Here is a 6836-nt window from a genome sequence, read left to right as displayed (position 1 = left end):
GGGGTCTCACAAATCACCAAGCTCGAGCAGCAGCGCCATGGAACTGAGGGAGGAGCCAGCCAACTGCGGCGTGGCTGGCACATGGATTTAGGCACAGGCTAGCCGGTGGTTACGAGGATGGGCTTTGGAGCCGGATTGTTCGATTCTAGCTTCTCCGCGAACTACCTGTGTGGCTTTGGGCAAGTTACTTAACTTTGCTGTGCCTCAGTGTATTCATCCGTAAAGGGGACATCTATTTGTCATTGGTGACTATATCATTGGGTCATGGTGAGGTGGTAATGCGCTCGTACGTGTCAAGTGCTTCAAACAGGGTCTGTTGGGTCCTGCTTGGTCACAGAATCCTCTATTATTTTTGCCAGGAGAATATGGTCTTATGACTGAATTGGCCCGGGTCTTGTGCCCGGCTCAGGTGCACAGGCAGCTGGGTCTGTCACCCCAAGAAAGGGGAGAGGCAGGGAAGTGTGCAGCTGATATAAACAGCAGCTGTCCCATCTACTCCACCCTCTGGCTCTGTGACCTTGGGCAAGAAGCCCAACTTCCACATCTGTAAAGGCTTCCTGGAGAAATGGTAAGGATTATACAACCTGTGCCCCACGGAAGGTGACGAGCAAATAACTTAATGACCATGTTGCTGTCATTGGCAGTAAGGGGCTGACTTTCGGTTTGGGCTAGACAATGGCCCCAACTTGGAAGCTGTCCCTTCTGGAGATCAGATCCCACCTCAAACTCTCAACTCAGTGGCAGCAGAAAGGTCAGCTGGGACTTTGGGGCTGAGACCTGCTCAGTGGGCACTGGCCTGTGTCTGTTTAATAAATATCCCCTAGCCTCCTGGACGGCTTCCTTCCCTTGCTGCGAAGTTTTGGTTCAACCTGTTCTCCTTTTGTAGTTGGGGTTTTGTAAGAGGCCAAGTTCCAGGCTGGGGCAGGATAAACAAGATTGCATGGCTAATGATTGGTGAGCTGGCCCGGAATGCAATTTACTGCAGGTTGCAGTGGAGGGGAGTCGGTCACCCCCTGGGCAGTTTACAGGGAGGTTGTTAAAACAGGAAGGAGGGTCCAGACTCTGCAGGATGGCTGCTCCGCATTTTTCTCTACCCTTTTTTTTTTTAGGAGTGGAGACACCTGCTTCTGACGGGGAATTCTCTGTCTCAATCTGAGTTACGAAGAAATAAAAACCGTGTGACCAGAGCCTTACATTTATCTTGCATTTTGCAGCTTGCAAAAGATACTCAGTTCTACCACCACTCCAGTGTTGCAGGTGGGGCAATTGGAACTCAGAGAGGGGACGTGACTTGCACAAGGACACACAGCCAGGAAATAGCAGGGCCAGGATTCTAAAATTTTCCACAAAGCAAGTGAGGCAAAAATAGTGTTTGTGCTCAATCTTCTGGAGCCGAAGCTGACCCTTCCCTCTGGGTGGGGACACTTGAATTGAATACAATCTTAGAGGGAGGGAATGGGATGGTCCCCCATTCTAATGGGATGTCACGATGATGGGGAGAGACGTTTTCCTTTTTTCCTAGCTCGGAATTTTAGAAGTCTGTTTTCTCGACCTCATACTGTTCTTCTCTGCTCAGATATAGCCCGTCTCTCCAACCCAGCTCTGGCCATCTGCCCCGTGTCTGAAGGGACTGCACGGTGCAAAGGCCGAAGGAAGAGATCCAAGTTCCGTTCCTGCTGTCTGACCTCAGGCAAATCACTAACTCTCTCTGGACCTCAGTTTGCTTATCTGAAAAAGGGGTAGGTAAAGTCTAGATGAGCTCTGGGAGCCCGCCCACGCTTCTAAAGCTTCCAGTCTGGCCCCCTGCCTGCAGCTCCGCCACAGAAGAACTGGGGCCCAGGGCAACGTCTGGCCCTATCCTGGCACCTCGGTGCTTTGTCCTGCTGGGGACATCTGCAAGTCTCCCCAGGCCTCCGTGGATGGCCCCAGCTGCCCTCTCTGGTGAGCTCAGCACAGCATTCGTGAGAACCGATGGTGGAGATCAAGACAGATATGCCGAAATGAGGCTCTCTGTCTCTGTCTCTGTCTCTGTCTCTGTCTCTGCCCCACGCAGGCTTCCTCCCTCAAGGCAGCTGCAGACTGGCCTGGGGGAGGACTGGTTGCCATTCCAGAAGGAGCAAAAACTCGGGGTGGATGGGTTCCATTAGCTCATTCTTCTAATTGTTCTAGCTGGTTATTGTTTCTCCTGATTTATTTCCAATTAGCGCTAGGGAGCTCAGCTTGGGGTTGATTCTGCCAGTTTCCCGGAGCCAGTTCTCAGCTATTTCTGGCTTGGCCAGACCCAAAGCCTTCCTGCTTCCATGCTAGCTGCCATTCGGGGAGGGCCTTCTGGGCACTTAGACCACGCTGCCTGCCACCCTCCCGACAGCACTTGTGAAGCTGGTCTCGTCATCGCCATTTCACAAAAGCGGAAACTGAGGCTCAGTGAGGCGAAGGGACTTGCCCAGGTTCCCGCTGGCGGTGAGCGGGCGGTGAAGGCGAATGCTGTCTTACAGGCCGTCAAAGACAGGCGCGTTTCAGCAAAATTGGTTGCCATGGTCTGCTCTATTGCGCCCGGCGCACTGCCTTGCCATCGCATTACTTGCACTACTTAGAAACAATTAATCCACAAATAAACCCCAGGCCTCGTCTTCCAATCGGAAACCCGGATTCTGGGACTTTTCGGGCCGTTTCTGAGCTAGCCGGGAAATCTCCTGGTCATATTAGGAATAAGCGAAGCCATTTGGGTTTTAATAACATGGTGAGAAAATGGTGTGACTTTAAAGTCTTTATTAGCCCTGGAATGCATTTTCCAAAGCAGGAATTAGCTGACACAGGCAGAGTGTCAGCTGGAAAAACAAGGTCTGGGTTAGGTGGCCCAGAAAAAAACCTGCTTTGGTGCCCAGAGCCTCCCACTGATTTCAATTGCTGGTTAGCACAGGCCAGCAGAATAATTGTCCCATCGGTGAACGTGCCATTAGAAATGACCCCACACAGCTAATGGGGGTTTAATACTGGCTTGCTTGGTCCTTGGTATGGGTCCTGTTCTCATTTTTAGTAAGAAAATTACCTGTCTGTCATTTCTTTTAAACTTGTACAGTAATAATTAGCCAGGCCCCAAAGAGAAGCTGGTTCCCCTTAACCTTGGCCGGATGAAGGCTCAGTGACCCATTAAAGTCTGTGAAGTCATTTGACTCTGGCTGGCTAGGGAGGCAATGTGGCAGATATTTGATAGAAAATGGTTATAATACCTCACATTTGTTCCTCCTTTTACACTCTTCAGAGCTCAGGGTAACCTTGGGGTCATAAGCAAGGATTCTCACGAAGGGGTCGGCCAACCATGGCCTGCCAGCCAATCTGACCCACCTCATACTTTTGCAAATAAAGTGTTATTGGAACACCACTGTGCCCATTCATTTACATTGTCTGTGGCTGCCTTTGCACTCTCACACTACGATCGAGTAGTTGCATCAGAGACTGGATGGCCTGCAAAGCCTAAAATATTCACTCTCTGACCCTGGACCAAAAGGGTTTGCTGACCTCTGCTCTAATTCACAAAAGCTAAGTTTGAATCCTGGCTCAACCACTCACCGGCTGTGTGATCTTGGGCACATCACTTTATCTCCACTCTCTGCTTCAGTTTCTCCATCTGTTAATGGCAGGTAATAACAGTACCTATGTGGTGGATGCTAGCTAGCAGCCCTCACTGACTCCTTCAACTTGGGCATGACCATGGGACCGGCCTTCAGCAACTCAGTGTAAGTGCAAGCGGTGTGCATCACTTCTAGACAGAAGCGTTTGGAGCCGGCATCGGCTTCCCGTGCTCCCTTTCTCTGCCACATTGTCCAAGGAGGCCGTGTGACCCGGCTGCTGCACCTACGAGCCGGTCAATTCGTTTCTTGAAAGATTAAAATGGTGACAGATCCTCTCTACCCACAAATGATGTTTAGCACGAGTGAGGAATCAGTCTTTGGTGTTTAATCCACTGAAGATTTGAACATCGTTTGTTACTTCAACAACACCTAAGCGTATGGTGTCCGGCCCATTTCACAGTGTTTTGAATAAATTAGAGGAATTAGAGGCGCCTGGGTGACTCAGTCGGTTCAGCGTCCGACTTCGGCTCAGGTCACGATCTCGCGGTCCGGGAGTTCGAGCCCCGTGTCAGGCTCTCTGCTGTCAGCGCAGAGCCTGGAACCCGCTTCGGATTCTGAGTCTCCCTCTCTTTCTGCCCCTCCCCCACTCACGCTCTGTCTCTCAAAAAATGAATAAACATTACAAAAATAAAAATAAAAAAATAAAACTAGATGAATTAGGTGTGTAGGATCTGTAGAACAGCGGCCGCCGTATAGTAAGTCTTCAATGAATGCTAGCCGAAATCACTAATATCATGATGTCAATCATTATTAATGAAGACGTATACTATTTTTTCACAAACGAGCTCATTTTCGAGCTTGCAATGACTATGAGGTAGTGACTATTATCTTCATTTATTGGTTCAGTAAGCATTTCATGGGCACCTGTTTTACGTTCGGTAATATGCTAGACTCTAGGATATCGAAATAAATCAGAGAAGCTTTTGGCTCATAGAGGGAAGATCTGTCTCACTCAGACTTTAGAGTGGAAGTGATATTATAGGAAAACGTCACAGCTGAATCTTGGAAGATAAGTGGGGGTTCACCAGATGGAGAAGGGAAGGAAAGGCATTCCAGGCAAAGGGAACCAGCATATGCAATGACACAGAAGCTGAAATTATATGCTCTTTTGGGGAAACATTGGGCAGATTCGTGCGTTAGACAGACAAAACTTTGATTAAGAATGTAGCAGACAATGTTGCTTGGCCACTCAGTAGGTATCTGCAATTCATTCTCCCTCACCAGCTATACCACCCAGAGAGAAGCAAGATCTATGCTTTCCCAGACTTCACCTTGCTAGAGATGGCCACGTGACACTGTTTCATCCAAAACAATGTCAAGAGAAGTTTCCTGGAGGAGCTTCAGGTTAAAGCAAAGAAGCCAATGAAGAGATCTCCTCACTGTTATGTGTGAGTGCAATGCCTAGAGCCGTGGCAGCCATCTTGTGACAATAAGAGGAAGGACAGGAGACCTGGGGAGACGTGAAACCAATATCTCTGGACCTTAAAGTGCTGCAAAAGCAACGTTGGAGGCAGGTACCCTCAGACTTCCTGACAAGTGAACAATATATGTCTTTATGATTTAAGCGAATGCCCGCCTGTTGTTTGAAGCCCAAGGAGAATTCTGAGAAATGACGCTGGAGAGGTTAGCAGGGCCCAGATTAGGCAGGGTCCCTAAAGGCAGTGGGGTTTTGTGCAGGGAAAGTTTTGCATAGGGAAAGGAAATTCAGGCTTACGGAGGGTAAGTCACTGCTCAGGATCCCACTGCTAATAGGTGTCAGAGGCCGGGATTTGCCCAAAGATCTTACAAACTGTTGACCAAGCCTCTTCCCACTGCTGTGTAGGGCGTTTTGCCTCATTTTGCCTTCAATTTGCTCGTGGCTTGTTTTGGCCCGTTGGTTATTTCTAACTGCATGCTGGATGGGTTGAGATTTTGCCAAAGCTTCTTCCTAAGTTGGGAGTAGATCTGTGAATTTCGTAAATAAGGAGACTTGAGGGGGTCGGGGAAGAAATCGCAGAAGGTGAGAAGGTGAAGCAACTTAGGACCAAACTGGCTTGGGGAAAAGACTCACAAGGACCAGGACATGGCCGGAACTAGGCACCAGAAGGATAGTACCATTCTTTCCACCATCTTGGTTTCATTGGCCGAGAAGAAAGTTACAGCCACAGCATCCTCTCCTGACCCTCCGTGGTTTGCATCTCTCTGACACACGTTGCTGTGACAGCTTCTATGAGACCATGAGCTCCTCGGGGCTAAAACAGTGCCTGACCCATCTGTATCTCTCAGAGCCTGGCTTTGTGTGTGCCCCAGACTGGGTACTTCCCAATATCTGCCCTGTGGAACCTGAAATGTAAGACAAAGAGAAATTAGGGGTGTCCTCATCTCTGGGGTAGCCACCTCTTCAAAAGATAGTATCACAGGTCATCCTGAATCTTGGAAGATAAGTGGGCTTTTCTCCCCCCCAGGCTCCTTGAGACAGGTGGACCCAACTCGCACATCAAGTCCCTCCCCCTGGTCCCCAAAAGATCAGCGCCAAAGACCAGCTGATATTCAATCTGGTTTGAGAGTTAAGAAGGCCAGTTCTTTCTTTTTCCATTAAAAAAATTTTTTTTAACGTTTATTTAGTTTTGAGAGAGAGAGAGAAACAGAGTGTGAGTGGGGGAGGGGCAGAGAGAGAGGGAGACACAGCATCCGAAGCAGGCTCCAGGCTCCCAGCTGTCAGCACAGAGCCCGATGTGCGGCTTGAACCCACGAGCCGTGAGATCATGACCCGAGCCGAAGTCGGAGGCTTAACCGAACGAGCCACCCAGGCACCCCAAAAAGGCCACTTCTGAGACCCAAGTGGCCTGGCTCTGCCACTTATTAGCGTGACTGTGGGCAAATAACTTACCATCTCTATGTCTCAGTTCTGTAGTAAGAAAGGATTGATTTCATATACTTGTGAGGATGAAGTGAATTAATACTAGGAAATGCTGGTATGTGCCAAGCCCTTGGTCAATGTTATTATTGTTATGTTTCGATTTTATCAGTTGCCACTGTTATCGGTATCATGCTTCCAGGCAGCCCCTTAGACCCTGACCCTTACTCTGACCCTGCTCCAGCTTCTGGTGCATAAATTGAGTCTTCACCAGGGTCCTCCTAGCTGCTGGCATCCATTCCGCCATAACTGGATCTGGATTGGGAATCGATCTTCTTGCCCCAGGGCTTGGAGCCCGGGCATTGCCC

General features: G+C 49.3%; 1 long non-coding RNA gene across 1 annotated transcript; it reads left to right on the top strand.

The window, feature by feature from the left end:
* Positions 1 to 577: 577 nt before the first annotated feature.
* On the top strand, positions 578 to 3377 carry LOC115521920. The gene is made up of 2 exons (XR_003971206.1): positions 578 to 751; positions 1110 to 3377. It is a non-coding gene; the product is annotated as an uncharacterized LOC115521920 (long non-coding RNA).
* Positions 3378 to 6836: the final 3459 nt, after the last annotated feature.

The sequence above is a fragment of the Lynx canadensis genome, chromosome A1, assembly GCF_007474595.2.
Source record: "Lynx canadensis isolate LIC74 chromosome A1, mLynCan4.pri.v2, whole genome shotgun sequence".
Classification (NCBI taxonomy): domain Eukaryota; kingdom Metazoa; phylum Chordata; class Mammalia; order Carnivora; family Felidae; genus Lynx; species Lynx canadensis.
The sequence above is the reverse complement of the archived record's forward strand: the minus strand, read 5'-3'. Positions and strand labels throughout refer to the sequence as shown.